A 27,690-nucleotide genomic window follows, 5' to 3' on the forward strand; every position below is an offset into this window, starting at 1 on the left:
AAAGAGTAGGCTGCTTTGGACAGTTTTGATGGAAATACACAGATGTACATTCATTTTGCAAGTAATGGGTTTATTAATAATTGGTGCCAATTTTCCTAATGTGGTCCCGAGAGTGGATCAGAAAGTGTACACTGTATTATTCTATACACATGGATGGCACTTACTAGAATTATGCTTCACATCTACAATTGAATCCACTGTATTTGTTTGTAGTTGTATTAGAAGTCTACCTAATTATTTGCCTAATCTTCCTGAAAAGAGCAAAATCAGTGAGGAATTTTTCTCCTTAATGTTGTGTCACATATCACTTCAATCTATACTTATATTTGCAATGTGTGAATAAATGACATGGATCCACAATTGCAAATACAAGTGAAACCTTATGTAACCATCTATAAAGCTAAATACACACTGACTATCTCTTATCTGAAATGTTTATGATCAAAAGTGTTCTGGATTTTGGATGTTTTCAGAGTGAGGACCATTTGCATCTATGTAATGAGATGTCTTGGTGATAGGACCAATGTGTAAATGGATGAAATCCATTTACATTTCTTACGTACCTATACATACAGTCTGGAGGTAACTTTATACAGAATTTTGTATTCTAGTATTTTTACTGTGACCTGTCACATGAGGTCATGAGTAGAGTTTTTCTATTTGTGGTGTCATGTCGACGGTGCTCAAAAAATTTCAGATTTTGAAGCATTTTGGTTACAGATTTTTGAATTAAGGGTGCTCAATCTGTGCTTGTTAAATAAAGATTCCTAATCTTCATCCTTTTGTGCCATTTTAAGTGAGCTCTAAAATGAGTATTGGAAAAATCTCCTTGACTAGTTTAGGTGGCTGATGTTAGTATGTCATTTTTGTCCAGATATGCAAAATACAGAGTTTTATGCATAAGTTCAGTACTTTTCTAAACTGAATTTGGCTTTTGGTGTAAAATGCCAGGGTCTTTTAAATGAATGTTCTCTCATCTGACTGATTAATAATTAGAAAAAAATTATAATGTGATACTATTTATTTTCACAAACTTTTAATATCAGAAAATAATCCAGATAAGCTCTAAAAGTAGAGAATTATGATAGCCATAAAATATAAATTACATTTAGTTATATATTTGGCTATATGTTAGTAACACATTTATTTGTAGTGGTCTACTTTTATATTTTTCCTAGAAGAATTTTAGTTACATTTTTTTTCATAGTGTTTTGTTTTTTTTTGTTTTTCTTTTTTTCTTTTTTTTGAGAGGTTTTCACTATAAGGCGCTTGCACTCGTCAGAAAGACAGAGGGAGAAAGAGAGACAGAAAGTGAGAACTCACCCCCCCCCCCGGGGGGATGGCCCACCCGCAATCCCTTCTCCTGCATTCTCCTCTTGGGATCTTGGGCACGCATGCACATGTGCCCGGCGTGAGTTTCAAGCCACTGGGTCCGGGACACGAACCACAGTTGACTACGTGGAAATCCAGTGAAATAGCCATTACGCTAACTGCTGGTCCCTTTTTTGAGGAGTTTTTTTGAGAGGTTTTTGCTATAGGGTGCATGCTCTCACCAGAAAGACAGAGAGAGACAAAGAGACAGAAAGCAAGAAATTACCTCCCAGGGGCGTTGGCCACACCACAATCCCTTCTCCTTCTTTCTCCTCTTGAGATCTTGAGCTCATATGCACACATGGCCAGCATGAGTTTAAGCCACCGGGTCCAGGACTCGAACCACAGTCAACTACATGGGAGTCCAGTAACATAGCCATTATGCCAACTGCTAGTCCCCGTAGTGTTTTTTTTTTTTTTTTTAAAAAAAAAACTATCATTTTATAATTTTTAGTTTATCAGTGAAACCAACTTTATCTCAACTTAATTAAATAGTGGCAAGACTCTAAGGAAGAAGCCTTGCAGAGTGAATAGGGTGGCAATTGTCTGAGTGTGGGAATTTCTTTTCCTGTGGAGTACATGATTTTGTAAAAAGGAATTATTTTCCCTGCATTGGAAATAGGCAAACTACTAATCAGTTTGACTTTTGTTGTATGCTAGTTTAAAATATACAATATGTAATATAATGTAAAAACAAACAAAAAGCTTTTATGATGGATTTTGTAAATAGATTTGTTATAGGGTAATCTGTTCTCTATGATCTTACCACTTCAAATCGGTGTAATTTGAATAAACTTCGTATGGTAAAGGATAAAATAATTTTTTTAAGAAAAAAATTAAAATAAATATTGGCAATGGATTCAAATCTAGTTGGCGTAGCATATTCTAAAGCCCTGGAAACACATGCTTGCCAATAATTAAATTAGGTTCTCATTTCCAGATAATTTTTGTTCTTGTATTGTAATTATTTTTCTCTGTCCTAATTGCTATGCATAATTTTATTTAGTGCAATAGAAGTGTTCCTTGCTTTTTAAAAAAATAGTTATAGGTTGTTTATACTATTTACTTATAAAGTATTTTGTTTTGAATATGTTTAAATCTTTTTTTTTTTTTTTGGAGAGATTTTTGCTATAGGGCGCGTGTGCTTGCCAGCCAGACAGAGAGAGACATAGAGACAGAAAGCGAGAAATCACCCCCCAGGGGGGATGGTCAAGGCGCAATCCCTTCTCCTCTATTCTCCTCTCGGGATCTTGGGCACATACGCACACGCGCCCGGCTTGATTTTAAGCCACCGGGTCCAGGACGCAAACCACGGTCGACTATGTGGGAGTCCAGCGACATAGCCATTACGCTAACTGCTGGTTCCCAATATGTTTAAATCTTAATGGCTTCAAAGACTTCTGCATTTGTCCTCAGGTTTACATTTTCATGCAATTTGGGTTAAAAATGGAGAAGATATAAACATTTAGATTCAATAATTAAAATATAATCCATGCCATGAAATGGTGCTTTGCAATTAACAAGGTAACAAATACACAGATGACCCAACCTCCTGATTAATATTAGGGGACAGAATCTTAAGGGTTATAGGAAATATGAGAGTATGAAAAAAATAAAAGGAGCCAGAAATGGTGACCTTGAAGGTGGTGATAGAGAAATCTGTGTGGAGGGCTCAGATAGTGGTGCCACTGAAATGCAACTGGACCCATTTGGGAAGGTATCAAGTTTGCATCCCATAGCCTCTCTCTGCACACTAACCTGTGTGCTTATAACATGGCTGACCAAGGCTGGAGGTGCCTCATGGCGTGAGGACCCTGTCGGTGGTGCCTCTCCGTTTTTACCCAAGAAATAAATAAATTTAAGTAAAAGGAAAAATATATGTGTTGAACAGAGGGGCCACTGGGTCTTAAGGCTCGCAAAGAAAATAGAAGTGCCTAAGAAGAGAGCTGTGTTGGTGATGTGAGTATTATGGGCTACTCAGCATGCTTCTGACTCTGACAGAAGTGGGAGGCCAGAGAGTTGGCTGCTAGTGGCAGGAGGGACGGGAGGAAGGAGAAAGCAACTCTTTAAAAGAATTTATGTCAAAATGGTATTCAGTGGTCCATCACATTGAATCAACACACCTTTATAGAAAACATATTATTTAGCACACGCTCTGGGGGTGCATTTCTCTTATTCTCTGAACTTGAAAACATTTTCTTGTTGATCTTCGATATGGGTCACTAAACAGATTCTCTTTTACCTGATTAAATAAATGGTAACGAGGCCTAGGTCTATTCCTTCTATTTTACTGTATACTTCTTAACACTCCACTTTGTCAGACTTCCATTCCATGCACAAGATTAAGAACATTAGCGGTTACAGTGTCCGGCAATTCTATTTGGTTTGAAAAGTTGTTGAAGCATGTTTTTCCACCTTTTAACCTTCATTTATTTATTTGAAGCATTCTTTTAAGGGTATGATGAGTCAACATTTCTTTTGCTTAAGTCCAGTAAAGTGAAAAGAGTATTTAATTTAAAGTGTTACAAGTTGCGTGCATGTTAATTTCCTTTCCTTAGCATTTAATTGGAGACTTTCTTTCTCAATTAGCTCACCAAAATGTTACTAGGGTCCTTTGTGGCTTTCTGCTATTTGAACAGAGAAGCAACTAATTAGCATAATGGAACAGCATAGTGATTATTTCTCCTTTCTTATAGGTTTCTGAAAAAGGGATTTTTAAAAAAGGATGCTATTCCAAAACTGTATAATATTATATTAACTAAATATAAGATCCATGTTTCTCTTTGAGAGACGTTTTCACCATCCTGACACTTTCATATTCTATCTTAATACCAATCAAGAAATGGGATGTTTTTCCAAGTAAAGAAAGCCTCTCATGTGTAACCTCTCATTCATCCTGGGAAAAACAAATGTATCAGGGGGTACCTTTTAAATTGACAAAAGAATTTCCTGAGGATTATTTTAAATGAACCATTCCCTTAATGTGCTGAGAATCAAGTCAAAGAATGCTCTAAATTTCAAACCCTTTAAAAAATAAATAAATAAAACCAGACACACCTGTTCCTAAGAGTCCTATGTAAATTTAGCTATTTGCATGTGAGTCCCAAAGTGCTGAGTAAATGAAAACCAGTTTATGAATGACCTGTTTCCTCCTGTTAGACAAAAAGCCAAAATAGCTCAGCCCAGTCTTGCTGCTCTTTTCTCATCCTCTTCCCTCCCTTCTAGCACCAGAGGAGAGGACAGGAGGGAAGCTGTCTCTCATCCTGAGATGCCCATTCCCCAGAAGGGAGGCCTGCTGGGTGACACTCAATTTGGGAATTTTTTCCCCCTTCTATTCTAATTCTTAATACATTTGGAATGGAAGTAATCTGTTATTTGTCATTCAGGTTTTGAGTAAACTGGTACATGACATTGGATCCTTAAATCCCAATCCTTAGCGTTTATGGCCGTCTTTTTTGTACATTGTGAATCTTGTCTTTGTTCTCCATGAAACCATGGTTGTTTTTTTTTTTTTTTTTTTTTTTTTTTTTTTTTTTTTCATGTGTTTTCATGGACAGGTTGGAATGTAAAGTCCTGCAAAGTTATATTTTTGTCCTTTTTTTTTTTTCATTTTATTTATCACCCATGCCACATAGTAGATGCTCACATAAAGGATGGCATATTGGGTTGCTGGAAAAGTCGGCATGCATTTTTGCACAGAAAAACTATGTCATGACTTTTCTGATGACCCAATATATTACAGTTGTTAGATTTTCTTAGGGCGTGTGTTATTTATAAGCCTGTTTTAATTAACTATGTGACAAGTACTCATTATTTCACTCATGCTAAACTTAATCTCAACAACTCTATGCAGTTGGGTTTTTTGTTTGCTTGTTTGTTTATTTTTAAATTGCCAAAGAGCATATGTGCTTGCCAGAAAGACTGGGATGAGAAAGCATCTCCCCAGTGGTATATTGTCATGCTGCAGTTCCTTCTCTTCTTTCTCTGTTTTGTTGGGAATTTGAACACACACACACACATATACCTAGTGTTTTTTTTGCGTCTGTGGCTGGGATTCAAACCACAGTCAGCTATGTGGGATCTGGCTTCCTTAACCACTAGGCCATAGGACTGGCTCTGGGGTATCATTGAAATACTCTTTACAGATAAGTAAGTAGAGGGAGGCAGGTTACATTCTTGCCCAATATCATACCATGCATTGATTTGAGACTTCCCAGGCTGTCTTTGACTCATCGTCTTCACTGGTTTTTGCTTTCATTCTGCCTTCAGTACTACAACTGAAAACACTATTAAGTTTCATTCCCATCAGAGTGAAAATATGCTACTCATCCAGTATGTTTTAGTTCTAGGTCAGGTGTGAGCAGTTCACCTTAATGATCCATTCCTTCTTCGATTGGAAAACGTACCAGAAGCAGGAAGGAGAGACCTCAGGAGAAATACAGACAGCTTTGAGATAAACTATTTTTATTTTAATGTTAAATTTTAACTTTTAATTCTTTTGCAGTATTTATTCAACTGTCAGTGAAATGATAAATCTTCTACCTCATTTCACAAGAGGGCAGCACTTTCTTTTAAAATTTAAAGCATGACTCAAAAAATACAGTCAAATTAACTTTTTCTCTCATGAAGTTTTAAGCTTGAGTGGTTTTCAGGAGGACTGCAACTTCTTTTTCTTTGGGGAAATTTATGAGTAAGATAAGTGCACATCTTTAGAGTAACTTGGGATCCTTTCAGAAAATGAAAAAATGGATTAAAATCAACCCCTAGAAATTTTACTTGGAAGTTGAATTACATAAACTATTCTGATAGCTTTGCAAATGTATGAGCCTACCAAGATCATGACTGTGTCTTCAATGACAGAATCATTAAGGGTGGGTAATTTTAATATATTTTAATTGTCCCATTTTGTTAAATAAAAAGTATTGAGCAATGGTGTTGTGCTTAGCATTGCACAGGTCATTTGAGGGACAAATGAATTTTTTTTTTCTCTTTTTCTTAAAGAGCTTATATTCTATTGTGTTTAGAAGGAAGGTAAAGTAAATTAACAAACAACCTATAACAAAAGAAGGCAACATTTAAGAAAAGTACAGAATGACAGTACAGCATAAGGGAGATGGCCTATTTAAATAGTAAATTGTTGAATTAAAAATGTAATTTTTTTTTAGAGAAATTTTTGCTATAGGGTGTGTGTACTCGCCAAAGAGACAGAGAGCAGTCCTTTCTGCTCTCTAACAGAAAGCGAGAAATAACACTCCAGGGGACATGGCCATGCTCAATCCCTTCTCCTCTAGGGACTTGGGACACAAACACATACATGCCCAGCATGAGTTTTATGCTTCCAGGTCCGTGACTCAATAAGTGGGATTTCAACGACATATCCATTACGCTATTTGCTGATCTCAAATATTAATTCTTAAAAACAAACAAAAAAAGAATATAGAATAAGTCTATTATCATAGAAAGTTCTATGGTACAGTGCTGTATTTATGACTGATTTAGATATTTTGATGTTGGGATATGAAAAACCATTAAAAATAGGGTGTTGATATGATAACATGAAGAATGTTTAAATTTTAGAACTGTAGGCAACGAGACCAGCAGTTAGAGTAATGGCTATGTCGCTTGACTCCTATGTAGTCGACCGCGGTTCAAGCCCCAGACCCGGTGGCTTAAAACTCACACTGGGTACATGTGTGTGCATGGCCAAGATCCTGAGAGGAGAAAGGAGGAGAAGGAATTGCAGTGTGGCCATCCCCCCCTGGGGGGGTGATTTCTCACTTTCTCTCTCTCTTCTCTCTCTGTCTTTCTGGTGAGCGCACGCGCCCTATAGCAAAAACCTCTCAAAAAAAAAAAAAACAAAAAAACAAATAAAAACAAAAAAACTGTAGGCTGGAAACTGTGTAAGTGCTTTCCATGAACCAAACAAAGCTTGCCAGATGTGTTTTGTGTAAATGTTCTTAAAAGTCATACTTAATTTATGTTTTGAAATAGCTACTAATATACTTGTTTTCTAGATGAGGAAGGAAATAGAGGGTGAGATGAAATAGGTTACCTTTTCTGGAAAGTAGTTTTTGAGGATAATTTAGTTTGATTTGTCATGCTAATAGGAAGCAAAAGCTACTTAAGGAAGAGAGCATGCATACAGTGACTGTTAGGAGATGAGAGAGAAAACTGAAGCAAGAGAATATCAAAAACTATTAAGAAATTTTGAAATTTAGATAGTTGGTATTGTGTGTATTTACTGATGATTCCAAGTTGTTTTGAAATTTCAAAAATTTTTATATAGAGATAGTATATATGACATTGATTTAGTACTTTAATAGCTATGTTTTGATTATCTTTTATATGTCAGAAATTGTTATAATATCTGGAGGTATATCCATGAACAAAGTAGAAAGAATATTGCTATTTTAGGAATGACTTCACTGATGTAATGAATATTTCATTATTTAATATTGCCTTTTAATAATGATAAGTCAATGGTAAATTTTGGCTTTGGAATTTTTGCTTTTTTAAGATTTTGTTGCTAATAGCTAGTGTGACCTCTTATCAAATGGTAAACCTTATAGTGGAAATATGCAGAGATATTAAAAATATGAGGCCACTTCAAAAATCTGTGGAAATATTGAATTAAAATATGAATTTATTTGGGGCAAAACTTGTTGAAATCTATGTATTTTTAATAATACACATTTTCCATGAACTTTTGTATTAAATACTTCTCAAAATAATATACCATAACAATTATTTTTAGAAGTCTTATTGAATTTTTGTAAATCTGTGAAAACTTAGTAAAATTCTTATCCTAAGCCCTAAATAAGTCAATGCAGGCAGTCCTGGTATTGCATGACATTGTAGGAAAGTTGTAATTGTTCAGTAATTAAAGTATGAAATTTGCAGTGAATGTTTCTTGACACAAATGACCAATCAATTACACAGTATTGGTGAATTTTTTCCCTGATTAGAGTGTTTGTTGAATTGTCAGAGGAACACTTTATAATGCAAAAATCAAGGTTCAGACAAGGGTTCCTGGATCAAGCAGCTTGATAAGTGTCGTAGATGAAATCATGACACTGGTCTTTTGAGTATGAGACTGTTACTCATTCTTACTTACTCCATGTAGAGATATATCTTAGAGCTCATATGAAATAATACATATCAGTTAGCTAGTTGGCAGACAATATCAGCTAATACATTCATTTGTGATTAAAAAGTTTTTGGGGTCAGCAGGTGGCATGGAGGTTAAGGTGGTTGAATCCCACAATGCTGACTACATGGTTCGAGCAGCAGCTTGCTAAACATGCTAGGTGCATTTGCATGCATACCTCAAATCCTGAGAGGATAATGGAGGAGAAGGGATTGCCGCATTGCTATCCCCCTTAGGAGAGTGATTTCTAACTTTCCCTCTCCCTCTCTCTGTCTCTCTCTGTCTCTTTCAAGTGAGTTCATGTACCTAGAAAACTGAAAAAAAAAAGTTTTTGTATTGCTTTTCAGGGTATCATAGTAGTAAAATGATTGGATTTATCGTTTTATTTCTTTTTTCTTTTTTTTTAAGAGGACTTTTTGTTGTTGTTGTTGCTATAGGACATGTGCGCTAGCCAGAGAAACAGAGACAGAAAGCAAGAAATTATCCCCCAGTGGGAATGGCCACACCACAGTTCCTTCTCCTCTGTTCTCCCCTTGGGGTTTTGAGCATGCATACACATGCACCTGGTTTGAGTTTTAAGCTGCTGGTCCATGACTTGAACCATTGTTGACTATGTGGCAGTCCAGTGATGTAACCATTACACCATCTGCTGGTCCCTTGATTTATAATTTCTAATGAGAAAGTTATGTTCTAGTGGCATTAATTTTTGTCATCCTGAGCTATAATCTTTTCTACAGACAGTGTAGTGTTGCCTATAAGGTAATTAAGAGGCATTTAAAATAAGAAATTAGATAAATATACACACATATATGTATATATAGCCATCTCACCTAAACCAAAACAAAACAAAACACAAGACCAGCAGTTGATGTAATGGCTATGTCTCTGGACTCCCACGTAGTCAACCGCGGTTCGAGTCCCAGATCTGGTGCCTTAAAACTCACGTCGGGCGCGTGTGCATGCATGCCCAAGATCCCGAGAGGAGAGTGGAGGAGAAGGGATTGTGGCGTGGCCATCCCCCCTGGTAGGTGATTTCTCACTTTCTGTCTCTGTCTCTCTCTGTCTAGCGAGCGCACGCACCCTATAGCAAAAACCTCTCAAAAACAAAAACAAAACAAACAGCTTTGGGAGTGGGAATACACCTGAATTAAAGAATATTGATATTCCTTAAAGTATTTTGTAGCAACATTTAGATTGCATTTAAGTTTTTAAATTAGTTGCCTTTGTCAGTATTGCACAGTTTGTTTGTTTGTTTGTTTGTTTGTTTGTTTGTTTTAATAATGGTATAGTCTTTTGACTAGTCACATCAGATCTTAGACTTATGGTGTTTCATATATATTTGATTTTTACATATTACCAATATTGCTCAGTTAAGTCTAGTGATCAGAATGGGTACTGGAGTTTTGGTAAACGTTGAGGTATACATGAAAAAAAGATATATATTTTATTATATGACTTTCTTGTGAATCGTAAAGGCATGTCCAAAGTAATACTACAGAAATGTTTGGTGCAATTTCGACATGGCTTCAGTATTTGTTTATCCTCCCAAGGTTATTATTTTGATGTTAAAATGAATTTTATATACTAAATTAGTAGATTTGCCATAGCACTTGCAAAGGATCTATTACTTTATAATCATTCCATATTTTAATTTTTAAAATTAAAACAGGGGCTGGCAGGTGGTGTGGTGGTTAAAGAGGCTGGACTCCCACCTGGCCAACCATGATTTGAGTCCTGGACCTGGCAGCTTCCTTTCTCTCTCTCTCTCTCTCTCTCTCTCTCTCTCTCTCTCTCTGTCTTTCCCTGGTCAAATTAAAGTAAATAAATAAAGTTAAAGTAATTCTTTAAAAAAAGCTAAAACACCCTTCTGATCAACTTCTGAATTTAAATTGTACCTAAATACCATGGTTTGGCAATTTTCAAAAAGTCTATTTATGTTTTCCATGAGTAAGAAAGACAGGTGGAGAGAGAGAGAGGGAGAGAGAGAGAGGGGCAGATAGCAATTCCAACAGGATTTTGATGCCATCATCACCCCTCATTTCAACCAGCTTTGGATCCTGGGTCTGTGCGTGGTCAGTGTACTTAGGGAGCGCACTGTGAGTCAGCCTCACAGTTTACCGTAATGCCGCTATTGGGCCCCCTGGTCAGCCTCACAGAGCCTCACATTTTGCCATCATGACGCTATCGGGCCCCCTAGTTTGGCAATTTTGAATGTAGAGTTTGAGGTGTCAGAACATTATGAATTCCTTCCTACCACACTGTCCAGCCCTAAACAACAATATGCTAGGTGTCTGGCTGCTGACCCTCTAGCAGTACAGTGCCTTCAGTATTTTGTTACACTGACTTTCATAGCACATCACGCACCTCTTCTTCAGACATGACAAATAGGCTTCATGATATATGTTGTTTTCCTACCACAATATAGATCCATGAACAAAACTGCTGTTTGTATTGCAGCGTCTCCGTGGGCACTGGTAGGCTGTCACACTGTCATTCTGCTGCAGTCTAAGAGGGATCACTTAGCTTCAGTGAATGACCTGAACAAATCAGGCCATATATTCAGGGTGGATATCAGCTGATTTTATATACATTCCCAAAGATTTCCTACTATAGATAATTACAGTATTAGATGACAATAGGAGCACTGCTTTCCTTGGAAAGAAAATAACTTGAATTATACAATGCCTACTTAGTTATTATTTAAATAAACAGGAGTGACTAGTTATAGAGTAACTTAGGAGAACAAAAAGCCTTTGTCTCTGTGTCCTTTAGAAAAGTTTACCATTGACTAGCCTGCTGCTGTTGAAGGTTTGTCCCTATTGAGGGCTGATTTGCTAGAATGTTAGACCATCTGGCACCTCATGATTTCTGAAACTTTTAGAGACAAAAATGATTGTGAATGGTGGCATTAACTTTTGAATGTAATGATCCCCTATTGTTGGCATAGATAGCGACTTAGAAGAATGAATGTGTTTTACTTGGAAATTTTCCATCCAATAATTTAATTTTGTGAAGAAGAAAATATTACATGTTCTGTGGTAAACTTTTCACACAGTATAAAAGACTTAAAGTGTCTTGTCTAGCCACTTGGGTCTCTGGGCCTTCTCTCAGAGATAACCATTATTGTTATCTTCATATAGATCTTTCCAGAAGTATCTATATTTCATAGATTGTACTTACATATAACTTTATCACTCTCCCTTTCTGGGCAGATATAGCCTGTTTACATACATGTATACATTTGAGATTATTTATTAACACATAGAAACCATCTCCCTTTTTTTTCATAACTCTGTAGCATTCCGTTGTGTAAATCTGCCAAAATTTGTTTACACAGTTACCCATTGATGGACATTTAGATTATTTTCAGCCTTTTGCTTTTCAAGTATCTTTATACATGTATTTACATGCTTTTACATTTTTAGGGATATAATTTTTGAGTGTTAGGTTATATGTATTTTAGTATTTGATGGGTATTGTTAAATTATTCCCTCCCCTTAAATTTAGCAGGTTCTAATAATTTCCTGGAAAAGTAATGGCTTAACCTATTTCTGTCAAATGCAGGAATTCATCCTGTAATTAACCTACTGATTTTCTTATAAGCTGCATAATACATTATGTGGCTCATTGTCTGCAGTAAACATATTTGGAAACTTTCTGATAAAAAAAAAGACATCAGGGCCAGCAGCTGGCGTAGTGGTTAAAGCATTGGACTCCCACATAGCCAACTGTGGTTTGAGTTCTGGACCCAGTGGCTTGAAACTCATGCCGGGCATGTGTGTGTGTGTGTGTGTGTGTGTTTGTGTGTGTGTGTGTGTGCCCAAAATTCTGAGAGGAGAACATAGGAGAAGGGATTGTGGTATAGCCATCCCTTCTACGGGGGGGAGTTCTCATTTCCCTCTCACTGTCTATTTCTCTCTCTCTGGTGAGTGCATGTGCTCTAAGGCAATACTTCTTTAAAATAATAATAAATAAATAATGCTTTAAAAAAGGAACAAAGACATGATCTAGAACTCATGCTCATTGCTCAGAGCAAACATATGAGGAAAGTGAGCTAAAGGTATAGAAAATTAATGTAACTCGGGGAAAAAAGATAGTTGCGGTTTGTGGCTTTTGTGGGAGCTGTGTTTTAAGTATAATGGGTTCATGTGGAAGTGTATTGACTGCTTCTTGGTAAGAGCAGTGTAGATGAATCATAATTAGGGAGTTTATGTAGGTCTGGGATGTGATATTATAGAGAATTCCAAATGGGATACGTAGCAGGAAGATGGAAGGGACAGAGTTCTATTGAACCCATATCTCAGCTATGAGTAGGTTTGCCTGCAAACACCAGAAAAATCCCACGGCTTAGTGCTTAGTGCTGTATGTAGAAGAATAAGCTAATCTCATGGGGGTAGTTTGAACTTCCTCTGTGTTCACCCAATGTCTGATTCCTTAAACTCATATTCAGATTATAGGAATAATGCCATCCTGGAAAGAGTACCAGGGTTATGGTTTTCTTCTTTTTTCTTTTCTTTTCTTTTCTTTTCTTTTCTTTTTTTCCCCTTTCTTTCCTTTTTCTTTTTCTTTTCTTTTTTACATGTGAGTGAAAACAGCACTTTCGACTTTCATTTATTTTGACATTTTCACTGCTGTGATTAAAATTTGTTTTAGTAATTTTGGCTTTAATTTTCTAATACTGGAAAGCTGAAGAAAGTTGGAAAAACCTTTGGAAAACCTTTCAGAACCTACTTTCCTGGGCCTTCTGTGCTGCATATCCCACAGGCTTGTGCTGTCAGGGGACATCTGGAATTTTGAGGCTTGGCTGCCTGAGATGATTTCACTTTGTCTGATGCTGCATATTTTTTTAGGAAGGATATGGTTTGGAAACATTAACTTGTCTTGGCATTATTTTTAGTCACCTAATAAAGTGCTCTCTGAATCATTAAATATTTAGAAGGTTGCTGAAGGCTGACCCCTGCACCTGGTTGGCTGATTTAGAAGTAGATCAGCTGACATTTCTCTTCCTGAACCTCTACCCCATCCACCCAATCCCCTTGAGAAGAAAAAGCTCTTTGTGCCTCTTAAAACATCTATTGGAATCTTATGGGTTATGGAAATGTATAATGACTGATTTTTTTCCTTATGAATCATAATTTTTATTTCTCTTTTACCACCTGTATAATTATCAATGTAGATGATATTATTGAAGACATGAACATTAAAAATAATTCTTTGCATCCAAAGCATATTGCCTAAACTTCCTGGGATAAAAGGAGAGTTCTCCCTTTCATCAGGAGGCTCAGGCCTCCATCTTTAGATTGAACTTTCTGCCCTTTAGGGCTGTATATTACCTTAAATAGCTACCAGCTGACAGACTTCGCTCCTGGCTGATGTTAACTAGAAAGCTGTAATGTGTCCAGTAGCCCCCTCCTTAATGGAACCAGAATGGTAGACAATGAATTGACATTTCAGACTGTGATTAGGGTCTTGAAGCTATTTTATTTTTAATTCTAAAACCCCTGAGTTGGAAGAGTTATGAAAAAAAGAACTGCATCTATTTCTTTCACATGTAATACACTGGACCTTTCCTTAAGTCAAAATGGGCTGATAACAAGTATATACTTTTCTACCCATGCTTGAAGCTCTTCATTTCAGTAATGAATGAATAAGCCACGATGTACAGATTTATTTGTCATCACCTCTTGACCTCCACATGCTTTGCTTTAGAAGCTTCCAAGAAGCTTTTCTTCTTTGTCTTTTCTTTTTGTTCTTTGTGTTGACCAATCTAAAGAGAAACCTGTTAAATTTTATGCAGAAAATAACCTTTATCTTTACAATTCTAAAAATTTGAAGTTTGTGTTAGAAGAGTGTTTTAAGATCCACTGTAGAAGACATCATTTGTTTCAACAAAGCATTTAAACTGTTCTTTTTGCTTCTCTTTGATAGAACCCTAAAGAATCTCTTATTGCCTTAATAAAATTACTAAGTAAGCCATCTTTCAACAAATTATATGAAATAGAGTCTTTAAATGTAAAAAGTTTTAAAATTAGTCTCATCTTTGAAAGTTCTTGCCAAAACCATAGAACAACTAGCTCTCTTCATTTTGGCATTGGGAGGTGGTTTTTATTAAGTCATTTAGATTTAGATTTTATTGATCTCACTGGCAAATTTTCCTGTTCTTCTCTGTGGTTCTAGAATGTTCATTTTTCTCATGGAAGTATGTGTCTATACTTGAGACATGGCTAATTTAGCTAGAGATTCCTGAGCTATTCAGTGTTTATCTGGCTGAGGGGTTGGTAGTATCAAGTATTCTACCTCTTAAGGATTAATGACCAATTTATTTGCACACTAGGTTAAACTGGCAAAATGTCAACTACTTCAAATGTCATCATCCAATTTATTAAGTCTTTCTGGTGAAATACTGCTTTCACCAGGGGCCTTCTATTTTTTGTTTTCATGACTACAGAATTATAGGAGATAATGTGTCAAAGGGGTATTTGGCAAAAGTCAAAACAAAACAAAAAATGTGGAAATGTAAGGTATATTACCAAGATGTATTTTGTGTACTGACTTTAAACTGAGAAAATGTTCTTATATACAGATATCAAACATACATTTATAGTAAAGTGTGCTTACGGTTATAAAAGCAATTACATTTTATAAATCTCACTTCTAATGTGCTATTTAGTTATCAAAAGGCACATTACTTTTGAATAATTTATCAGATATTTAGCTATGTGAATTTTATAGGCTATCTTTGCATTTTTACATAAGTAATCTATGTGTCTTTAATATTTAAGAAACATTTTTAGTTGCTTTCTAGTGTTTTAGTATATGTACTTTGTGGTTACAATTAGTTAGGAATTTGAAAAAAAAATCTTTGGAATAATTCCACATTCTTTGTGTGATCCATTTTGAATATGGGTCCACTGAAATTTTGTACTCCCTTCTTTTTCTTCTGAAAAAGGTGTCATCATAACTAGGTTTGTCCATATCTTAAGCTTTTGATATTTTATAACTGTAGTTAAGGGACTTTCTAAAGTGTCCTTGTTTCTGCACTTGTGGGGGGGATATCAGTTCTGACAGTGGGTAGTTGATACAGAGGCACTGATTTCTGGATATTCTACTCTAGAATTCTATGTGGGAATACACCCTTGTCTTTCTTCAATCCTTTTAGGACACAGTACTTATCATGCTGTTCGAGGTTCCCTGGGTCTTATCTTTGGGGAAGATTCTTTAATAGGAGGGATGCTGTTTCTCTTCCCTCATCTTTATGCTTTGTATTCTGCCTGTTTCTGGGATACATGATACCTGGAGTGCTAATACTACATCATTCTTGTCTTGGTATAAGAACCCTTTCATCATAAGAGTCTACTTTAAAGAAAGACTATGGTGTTCTCTGCTGTTCACCAAGTTTTATTTAATAAACTCTTCTGATATGGGCATGGGGATGGCGTGTTTGCACATGTCTCTGATCACAGTCATCCAGCACCCTGGGTGGTAGCTGGAAGTTTGCCCAGCTGAGAGATTGTTCTTTTCCTCTCTCTCCTCTATTTATTTATTCATTTATTTTTTTGTGGCGGTGGTGATGGTGACGGTACTGGTGGTTTCTTTTGTCTTGTATTTATGTAAAAAGTTTATTTGCTGCTGTTGAAAGATCTCAGCATGTGGCTCCAGACCCTGGCAGGCCAGGTCCCTGGTCAGTTTCTCTGCTGTAACACATTCTGGTGGTTGATTCATGAGGATGTAAGGTTGGCTTAATCCAAAAAACTGCAGATTATTTTTACTTATGAATTTCTGGAAAACCATTAGGTGAGCACATTTGTTTTTGAAATCAATAGTGTCTGTGTATAAATCTGAATTAGGTGTGTTGAGGTGAAACACGTTCTGCTAGAAATCTCATAAAGCCATTTTGCCCCAGGGGACATGTAGGATTTTTATGAATAAATAATGAAAATATTTTAAAAGCTTGTTAAATTTTGAATAGATGGGCATATGTAAAACACCTGCTATTTAAATACGGATATGAAAATAAGTTGGAAATGAAATGGAAAGAAAAATGGCTTGCAAATCCAAAAAATAGTAACCACATTGTATATTGTTCCTTGATAGGGTTTTTGATTCTTTTCTCTTGTTAAATGGATGGAATCTTTCTCTAGATATTATTAAATGGATGCTAACAATTTTAGTATTTATGCAATTCAAATAGCCTCTTAGGCTATACATACTCTAATTTCAGGTGTTTTTTTGGGTCCGATTTTGGTTTTTGACCTTTGTTTTATGCCCTGATGCAAAAAGTAAACTTACTTATATTAATAAGCATCATCCTTTTTGTGAAGGTGTCACCGTGAAAAGCACTGTACATTTATGATGAAATTCTGTACAGCTAGAGAAATATGTTTTGTATGGCTGTTCCTGCCATACTTAACTTTTATTGGTGTCACAATAGCTATATAGTATAAAAGCAAAATCATTTTTCTCCCTGGAATCATGTCTGTTATATCAGCATAATGAATATATTATTTGGATTGAACTTTTTCTTTTAGAGTGATTAAAACTTTGGGAAGATAGTGTTTTCCTGAATGCCAATAGTAGTAAGATACCCATAAAAAGACATACTCAAACTAATTGGTTATTGTTCACATTTTGCGTAGTTTCACTTGTTACGTTTTATGTCAGAAACAAGTGAATTCCCCATATGAAAACAGTCTGAGTGACTTTCAGTGGTGTCAGTGAGATCAAAGAATATTCTTTTTCAAGTCTCTGCCCCATTAAATCATTAAAATCATTTTTAGAAATAGTAAAAATAATCCTGCGTATTTTCTTTTGTGGTATATCCACTTCCTTTTTTCTTCATGGGTCTGATCCCAACTGGAATAGGGATTCTGTGAGCTACTCAGGACTGAGACAATGTAAGAGATACTGTACTGAAGTTTGGGGCAGGGAGGCCTCCAGGAAGTGGGAGTGAGCTGTACTTCAAACTGTGTGAGGGGCGGTGGAGAGGGAGGATGCTGATTACAATAATAAACAGCTGCCAGAAAGAGAAGGTGATTACTCCACTGCTGTCAGATCAGGAGCCGCCCAAGCTGACTGAGGCTGCTCCCCACTGCCTCAACCTCTGTGCAGGGGACCATGCGATTTGCTGCGAGAATTTATCTCCAGATCCCTAGAAAAACTTTTGAGACAACTTTCATTCTGTAGCATTGACAGCATCCCTCAGGGCCAAGCTGACCTAGGGAAATGGACTGAAACTGGCTTGGTGGTTACCATAGCAACACCGCCTGCTGGTGTCTGGGAGGGTGAGAACCCATGCCCTCTTGTCCTGTGTTTTGGTGTTTCTTCAGTTAAAAGTACACTCCTCCTTGTTCGAACTCCACATAAGTCATGCTTTTTGAAAACTGGCTCTTTACCCAGGATTTTTTTTTTTTTTCCTGTCTTAAACTAGTCTCAATGGAGGAAGTTGGTAATACTTGGCTCTTTTTTTTTTTTTTTTTTTTTTTCCGCTCATGCAAGTTTCCAGAATATAGCTTCTTTTTTGCTGTGTGTAATTGAGACCAAACTCTAAGCTTGGGGCCCAGGAGAAAGTAGCTGTGGCCTGCAGGTCATTAGTGAGGTGAGCAGAAGGGAGTCCTGGGCTTCCCAGAGAAAAAGGAGACCATGCCAGCCTCGTGGAACACAGCTACCAGAAAACACAGAAGCAGGTCTATGCCTTGCGAACTCCGAAGTCCATGAGAACACGGATCCACGGTGGGGTGGCGAAAATGTCCCAGCACAAGTGGCTGCTGCTGCTGCTGATGGACCATAGCTTGAGGGCAAGGCTTGTAAAGGATTTTACAAAGGATTTTAAAGTATAGCCGGGAAAGATACAGCTTTTAGAAGTTCAACGCTGTTCTCTGAAGGAAGTTTGCCGGAAAGATGTAGGCTTCAAGGGCTACTGGACGATGATTGGTCTGAACTTCAGCTTACGGGAATTGCTGACAAAATTTGAAAAGGTATGCAGAAAGCAAACTTCATGAATGTACCTTTTTCCCTTCTTCCTTTTCTTGTCTTTAACTGTGCATTTAGAGAGCAGATATCCTATTGAAGGGCTCTGTAATACAATTTATAAAAGCATATTCGGTTCTGATGTCCTCTTTAAATTTTTTTTTTTTTTAAGTGAAAAGCAAATTAGCAATTGCCCTTTGGTCGGGAAGGCTTCTCCTGGTGCCTGTCACTCTTTGAATTCCACATCAAAGGAGAGTCTTTGTATTCAGGTTGGCTGGCAATTTAACTGAGTCTTATTTTGGGGAAAAACAAAAAGCACAAAACAAAAACAAAAACCCAGCACAGCAACAAACACTGGGTTTTCCTGCCAAAACCTGACTTCATCAGGCATGGCTTTTGTTTTCCATACCCCTCAGGTCTCCTTCTCTAGCCACTGTCTGCCCAGCACTGGGCTTAGCAGTCCCGGGCTGAAGACTTAGCTCTGAGAGGCAGAAGAAGCTGCCTCTCAATGACCATGGCACATCTGATCTCAGGCTCTTCTTTTTAATCTGAGTGTGTCTATTTCCAATGCGGAGTGCTTGTATGCACTGTGGGGCTTTAAACTTGGATTATTCATTTTGCGTTTAATTCTTTTTTTCCATAAGAAGGTTCTTGGCACACTCTAGGAGTGTTTGGCCTGCCAAACCCTACCTTCCATTTATAGTTAAACAGAAAAGCTCAGTGCTGATGGGCTCTTGCCCGCGTTAGCCTTTGGATGCTAAGAACCAATCTTCTTCCAAATCCTAGTCTTTAAAAACATTTTTTTTTTTAGTTATTTGCTTATTTTATTTATTATCTTTTTTTTTTTTTTAAGTTTTCTCTAGGGCATATGTGCTCACCACAGAGACAGACAGAGAGAGAGGGAAAGTGAGAAAGGAAGCCACCAGGTCTGGGATTCGAACCATGGTTGACCATATGGGAGTCCAGCTCCTTAACTACCACACTAACTGCTGGGCCCCCAATTTCTAGTCTTAAAAGAACAAAATAGGAAGAGATGAAGTCCTCTCTCACTGTTTACTTCTGTCAATTATTTACTCATTAAAAACATGTGCTCAGTGGCTTTCATCCTAAGTACCCTGTGGTTCGTCGCAAGTTTGTACAAATATAAGCAAGACTGCACGAGTCACTAAAAAAATATATATATATTTTAAACAAACCTCACTTGCCAGAGGAAAAAGATGGAAAACCATGCCAAATGAGAAGTTTGGAAGCTTTTCCAAAACAATTGCAGTCCTTGCTCTTCTGATGGCAGGAATATGGTGGAGGGAGAGGGTGGAGAATGAATGGAGTTCCTCCTGGGTGGATGTTCCCTCCTGACTATGGCTGCTACCCCCATTTCTCCTAGCATCCCTAAGTAGCAGTAAGGATTGTGCTTGTAACAGGAGGTGGACTTTGACCTCTTACTTTAATACATTGCTAAGCATCTGAATTCCTGAGAGTCCAAGATGGTTCCCAGGCAGTTTGCTCACTAGTTAGAAGGGGTGGGAAGGAAAGAATATCTTCCTTCTGGCAGCTGGTAACAGCAGGTGACTAACTTTATGACCATAAAGTGGTCTGTTTGCTGGTTTTGTATAGATTTGTCTGTTTCTTCCTAAAAAGGGATAGGGCATGTGTTACATGAATAATTCATTACTTAGACCCCCTGAGAGGCAGTAATTGTGGGCAATAGCTGGACTTTTGTACTGTAATTGCTGCTATTAGTCTTAAAAGCCTGGGTCAGATACCAGAGGTTAGTAACCTGCCTTAGCCTCTGGCCACTTTATTGGCAGAGTTAGATGTTCTGGTCATATTAGTATGTTTCTTCTTTTAACTCCTAAGCTTTAGTACCTGAATATTTCTTATTCTTATTCTTATCTATTTCTTATTGCTTATTCTTGACAGTAAAAAAGAATCTACTGGCCTATTCCTTTCAAAGTCTTGATTTGGGAATTTTTCTTCAAAGGGCAAATGCAAATAAAATAAATAAAAATCCCCTGCTGCAATTCAAAATCTGAAGTTCTCTTCGAATGCTTGTTTTTGTTGTTAGACACTTTTATAAAAATCTATTGAAAATTAATCTCTGCATATTGCATTTGTAGGAAGTTGTCACACATGAATATGTATTTCCCCAACTTGAGTCTTAAATAAATCTTTTGTGTATTTTCTTAAAAGCTATCTCAGTCTATGCTATGCTGACTTACTGCCAGGAAAACCTGAATTGTGGAAAGGAATTGCTATCTCGCACCTCTCAAATGCAGCTAACTACCTTCCTCCTAGGAAAGCAATACTGTAATGCCATGTCTAGGCAAGACCAAGACCTGCTGCTGTAATGCAAAAGCCACATGATAGAGTCAGAAGCTGAGTGAATAACAGTCTTTCCATATGCAAAGGTAGAATGCCTTTCCTCTTACTCCCCTTCTTTTTCCTCTTACTGTCTTTGTCAGTATTGGTGATGGATTTCTAGGGAGAATACTAACCTTAGTGATTCAGCACTTTCCTCTTTATGTTAGAAGTTGTAATTGTTCAATCTGATGTTGGGGATATTGTAGCAAGGAGGTAATTTTGCTGTGTTCCTGAAACTGTCTTGGGCTTTAGGGAAACTAGGATTTCAAGATGGGTCAAAGAAAAGACTTTCAGGGAACCAGCAGTTAGTGTAATGGCTATGTCACTGGACTCCCACGTAGTAGACCGTGGTTTGCGTCCTGGACCCAGTGGCTTAAAACTCACGCCAGGCGCGTGTGCGTGTGTGCCCAAGATCCCGAGAGGAGAATGGAGGAGAAAGGGATTGTGGTGTGACCATCCCCCCGGAGGGTGATTTCCTGCTTTCTGTCTCTATATCTCTCTCTGTCTGTATGGTGAGTGCATGCGCCCTATAGCGAAAACCTCTCCAAAAAAACAAAACAAAAACAAAAACAAAAGCAAGCAAACAAACAAAAACAAACAAAAAAGACTTTCAATGTTCACACTGCAAAATAGTAATGAGTATTTGAAATGATGGATACGTTTATTGTCATTATACACTATATAGGCATGTATTGAAATATCACCCTGTATGCTATAAATATATAGAAATGTTACATATCAATTAAAAATATAATGTAAAGAAAAGACTGCTGAATTTGATGTTGAGACAGTGGAACCAGTCCTGACCTGTTCAGTAGTTGAGGTTGGTAACTAAGAAGTAGGCTTTCTAATGACGGCTAGTTTAGAAAGTTGTAGATTGGTCAGATAATTAAAATTCTCAGATGAAAGCAGACCTTCAGCATAACTTCAAGGCAACAGTGTCTTTGTGGAGGTAAAGTGAAAGGAATATTCTAGTAGATATTTTCAAAATGGAGAAGCCCTTTGTTCTGTAATTTTTGTTGGACCTCCATTCATACATGCTCGTTGGCACTTGACTGGTTTTCTAGTCCCCAAATTTGTGTTTCTGTGATGTAACTTCCTAGCATAGGCTGGATGGACAAATTGTACTGGGTCATTTGTGATCTTCCAGAACCAGAAAAGGAAATGCTAAAAGTCCTTGGGGATCCAGAAGAGAGAAGGCATTCTGTTCCCACAGGGCGGCAGCTCCTCAAGGATCAGGAAACTTAAATTAGAGAGAACCATGTATATCCTAAAATGGTACCTAAACAAGAGGCCAAGTTCCGACTGGTGGCATGGTGGTTAAAGCACTGGATTCCACATGGTTTGAGTCCGATGTGATGGCTTGAAGAATACCTCTGGCACATGTGTGTGTGTGTGTGTGTGTGTGCACTCAAAATCCCAAGAAGAGAAGAAGGGATTGCCGCATGGTCATCCCCCAAGGGGGTGCTTTTTCACTTTCCCTCGTACTCTCTCCCTCTGGTGAGCACATGCATCCTCTAGCAAAGCAAATTTAAAAAAATAAAATAAAATAAAAGAGGTGCTTGTGACTGGAACTTCTTGCTAAGGATGACATCCATCAAGACCATGCACTCAATGAAGACCATCTGGAGTGCTGACAACACAGTTAACTTGAGGAAGAAAGCTGGTCCACCCCCATACCTCTCTAAAACCTAGCTTATCAGTTTCTTTGCCACTCTGACTTTAATAAATTAATTTTGTCATTAAAAGTACTTCATAAAGGAAATATCATGTGATTTCAGTGGCCATGAATGTGCTGTCATACTGTGTGTGCATTGTGTACTGTTGTTGTTCATTTGCTTTGTAGTCACAGAGGACAGAATAATAGACAGTTTGAGATCAGTGACATTTTGAGTGATTGTTGCCTCTTTAAAATGTATGTGGTCCTGCTACTAGAGGATTAATGATTTTTCAGTAGGGTTTGTCAGTGTTGTTTCTTGTTTGTTTCTGTGTCTGTATGTCTAAATAATGCCATTCTCCTGGTGAATATTCCCCATAGTGACAACACAGAGAAACCGCCGAATGCTGAATTTCTATATGGTATTTACCTCTTTTAGATGACTCTAATTTTTAAAATTATAATTTGAAGCTCTGTTGTATTGCACAATTTGCACTATGTAATTTTAATGCAAATGTATTGTGGAAGAGACAGAAGATTTCACATTTCAAGATGTACTGCTATTCAATATTTTATAAATATTTGTGAAGTGTAAAGTACATACAAGTGCTGATCTGAGTGTAGAGATGAAATAGACAATAGGGGAAGTCTTCTCTCCTGGACCTAACAGTCCAGTGGGAGAATACAGACAGTATGTAACCCAGAAAGTTTTAAAGGACACGTGCACTATTAAGCAAAAGTAGAAGGAGCTGTCGTAGTCATGGGTAGCCCTAGTCTAAGCTGAATGTTAATGAACACTCTCCTGGAGACATTGCATTGAAGCTGAATTTAACAGTGAGTTCAAGATTAAGGAAAGAAACAAGATTGTGTATTGGTATGCATGTGTGTTGGTGTGCATGTGTGTTGGTGTGCATGTGTGTGGTGTGTGGCTGGATTTATGTCAGGGTAGCATGTACTGGGAGCTCTCTGGGCAATAGGGACTGCTGTGACACAGGTCAGGGATTAAGCAGGAGTTTTGTGCCCTAAGATTGCAGTTTAAAACACTTTAAATGTAATCATTCTTTTTAAAATATTTATTTGGAAGAGGGTCATGAGTACACTTGCAAGAAAGAGAGAGAGAGAGAGAGAGAGAGAGAGAGAGAGAGCACTCCCCAACATGGTCACACCGTAGTCCCTTCTCCTTTTCTCCATCTTATGGGGAAATTTTGCATGCGTGCTCATGTGCTGGATATGTTTTTCAAGCTGTTAGGGCCAGGATATGAACTTCAGTCAGCCAGGTAGGAGCGGGCTTCCTTAACAACAGGGCCACCAGTGGGCCATAATTCATCATCCTGACAGCCTTCAAACCTCTTCTATTTGGATTATGTTGTCTGATTTTGTAAGGTGAGACAATAGGCTACATGAAACATTTATTAACTGCCTTCAAGGAACTTGTATTCAAGTGTACCTCAGGAGGGAAGCTACTATATTTTAATTCACTATAATTTTAGTATGCTTTAGAAACAATTCAGATAGAGCCAAAGGTTTGGAACATTTTTCAGTTGTGAAAGATATTTGCTTATAGCAGTGTTGGAATTTTAAATATAGTTTGTTTATTGATTATCATTCCAAGTTGACTTGTGCAAATGGTTTTGAAAGTGGAGTGAGTTGCGAGCTTTACTTAGTAATTTGACTTTTTTCTATTCTACTCTCTTACATGTACATATTTATAATCATAGATAATGGGAAATTATAAATGCTAATGTAGACCTAATGTTTCACTTTCTATTGTTTGTCAAAATATGATTGAACAGAGCGATGAAAATCTGTGAGATCAGTTGTTGGAAAGATATGTGGTTTATAGATTAATTGAATACTTGATTTCAATCAATAAGTTAATTGAAACAATTAATAGTAATGACTCACTGTCCCAGAAACCTCACACATTGTTTCATATCATACTTACATATGGATAACAAGTTTCAATGATTATGTTACTTGATAATTATTCTTTAGGTAATATCTATTTTTTTAATTTTTAAAAATGTAAAAATTCTTCATTTTTAAAACCTAAAACTGCAGAAATTCTACTGATATAAGTCTTAACCTGTCTCTAAAATCCAGTCTGACTTTTGAAAGCCACAGTGTATTTGTTTTCCTCTGATGGTTAACTTTGTTTTCCTCTGATGGTTAACTTTGTTTGTTTAGCCTAAGCATTGGGACATGGTAGGAGAGTTGCTAATCTCACTTGTTCACCTCCAGGAAAAGGGGTCAGAACTCCTTTAGAGAAAACATTGCTGTGGCCGTGTAGGGTTAGGTAAATATGCCGTGCAGAAAAAAAAGAAAACACACACACACACACACACACACACACACACACACAAATTATATCAACAAGACTTGAAGAGGATGAATCTATTCTAGCACCAATTACCAATTTAGTAATTGAAGACTTCCTGGTCTACTCAAAATCTCTTGTTTCTTGTCACAGGCTTCAAACAGTTCTGTTTATAATCTGAAGACATACTTTTGCTTGTATAGTTACAACTACTACTTGATTATAGGACATTATAAAGAAATAAAGTGTATGTGATATCCATTATAATGTGTTTGCAACTATATCTGTTTGAGTTTTATCACTAAAGAAATATCCAGTTAAGGGGAAAATTGATTTTAAAATAGGAGTTGATATCTAAGTGAACAATAAGTAAATAAATAAATTTTTTTGGATCTGGTATAAAAAGAGTAATTGTTGGTCAGTAAACCTCTGTACACTTTTGTAGAAATATTATGCAGGCCTGTTCTGAAAGTTTGCATCTTATTCTTTTGATGATGTTTTACTTCGGGAAAACAATATAGTCCTCTGTTTTTAACCCCTGGCCTTTTATAACCTTTTACATTATACTTAGGTTATTTAGAGATACTTTTCAAGTCAGTCTTATGGGATATCTTCTGCCCTGTTTTCAAATGTTAGTTCAATTGCTTGACTATTTTGCCATGGTCCCTTTCTGCACATGACTGGCTTATGTTAATACTTGGAAAAACATTGCTTTGTGTTTCTGGATGGATTATATTTCCATAACTAATTATCAGTAACCATTTTGTACTGTTTACTATTCAGAAGGGCCTGCAGGTGATAAAGGCAAGCATTAGTAGGGCCAGGTGTGCCACCTGTGCAGTGAGAGTGGCCCCTCTTTCAGGGAACTTTATCTTAGCCTTTGATGCTACACCAGAGTCATAATCTGACAGCTTTCCATGCTGCCATCTTTATTTTAAAGCAGCACATCATTGCATAGTGATCTATGATGGACCATGATTCATTAACTGCATTTAATTCTAAATTTTCAGTGAAAAGCCTAGGTAGTACTTGATAGTACAGATTTCTTTCTTTCTTTTCTTTTCTTTCTTTCCTTCCTTCCTTCCTTCCTTCCTTTCAAGAGATTTTTGCTATCTACATATATCATATATAAACTTATGATATGTGATAGCAAACATGTGCGTTTGCCAGAGAGACACAGAGACAGAAAGTGAGAAGTCACCCCCTCCTGCCAAGGCAGATGGCAACGCTGCAATCCCTTCTCCTCCATTTTCCTCTTGGGATTTGGGGTGCACACACACACATACACATGCGCCTAGTGTGAGTTTTAAGTCACCATGTCCAGGACTCTGAGTCCAACGATGAAACCATTATGCCATCTGCTGGTCCCCAAATACAGGTTTCTTAAGATTTTAGGTTCTCATATTAAAATTTTTAAGTGGAGAAATTGAGCAAAATAATTACTGCCTTCCCATCCAATTCTTTAGTTGTCTGAGTTTTTTTGTTTGTCGTTTGTTTTTCCTGGTACTACAATGACTAATTTGCCAATCAATAAAGATGAATCTATTAATATAATCATTTATACATTTACATATCTGTTCTATTTCACATTAGACTCATTCTGTGAAATGAGTCTGTGATGGATACAGAAGAAATACACAGATGACTTTCTGTCTTTGGGAACTTTTGGTATATTTGGCAAAATAAATATGCCACAAAATGTTAAATATAACTAATGTATGCGGATTTCGTTTTCTTTGATCATTTCTAGTTGTTGATTTTTTTTTCAACTTTTCATGATGTTCATGTTTGGAAGAATTTTTCACATATTGAAAATTATATTCCAACATGACCATATTAGTTGTACTCGTAAAGAAAATTTGTGGAAATATTTATCATTGACTGGGCCAGCTGCGAAGTCTTGTTCTAGCTCATTCATAACGATGGCTGGATTGGAAAAGTTCATCACCTGATCTTTGTGAGGAGGCGAATTTGCTTCATGCTCTTGGTATCCAAATTCCTGAGGCTGGAGCATGCACTTGTAAAATTTGAAAACTATGTATGCATCATAATTCGTGTCTATCTCTCTACTTCACTTGAAAATGAAAAGAAGCAAATAGTCAGGCCTGGCTACATCGGAATGTTGTGGTTCAATGTTGCCTTGTGAATTTTTTTTTTTTTTTTTTTTTGAGAGGTTTTTCGCTACAGGGCGCGTGCACTCGCCAGACAGACAGAGACATAGAGACAGAAAGCGAGAAATCACCCCCCAGAGGGGATGGTCACGCCACAATCCCTTCTCCTCCATTCTCCTCTCGGGATCTTGGGCATGTACGGACACGTGCCCGGCGTGAGTTTTAAGCTACCAGGTCCGGGACGCGAACCGCGGTTGACTATGTGGGAGTCCAGCGACATAGCCATTACGCTAACTGCTGATTCCCAAAGTTGCCTTGTGATTTTAGGTGGGCTGCACTGATCATGATTTCTAGGAACCCATGCAGAAAATTTGAGGTTAAGTTCTTGGCAATACAAAGCAGAGAGATGCCTTGCTCTGTGTCATCAAGGTTTTGGAGAAAGATGACTATCATATATCATAATTTTATATATGATATACGTATCATAACATGCAGCATAATTTAAAAACCATTGCAAACATTGTCTTCTAGTTTTTGTTGCTGTTGTTTTAAATTTTGCCAAAGGTTTCATGCATTCACCAGAGAGAGAGACACACAACGTGAGAAAACCACTTGGGAATTGTCACACCATAGTTCTTTTTTCTCTACTTTGTCCTCCTTTTGGGATTTTGAGCATGCATGCACAAAAGCCTGGCATGTTTTTTAAGCTGCCAGTCTGGGACATGCACAGTTGGCCATGTGGGATCCAACCACTTTAACT

The 27,690-nt window shown here is 37.2% G+C and overlaps 1 protein-coding gene across 1 annotated transcript in view; it reads left to right on the plus strand.

The window, feature by feature from the left end:
* UTRN (utrophin) overlaps window positions 1–27,690 on the plus strand; it is a 645,934-nt gene that overhangs the window by 417,844 nt on the left and 200,400 nt on the right. The window lies entirely within an intron of this gene.

The sequence above is a fragment of the Tupaia chinensis genome, unplaced genomic scaffold (assembly GCF_000334495.1).
Source record: "Tupaia chinensis unplaced genomic scaffold, TupChi_1.0 Scaffold139457_1, whole genome shotgun sequence".
NCBI classification, from domain to species: Eukaryota; Metazoa; Chordata; class Mammalia; order Scandentia; family Tupaiidae; genus Tupaia; species Tupaia belangeri.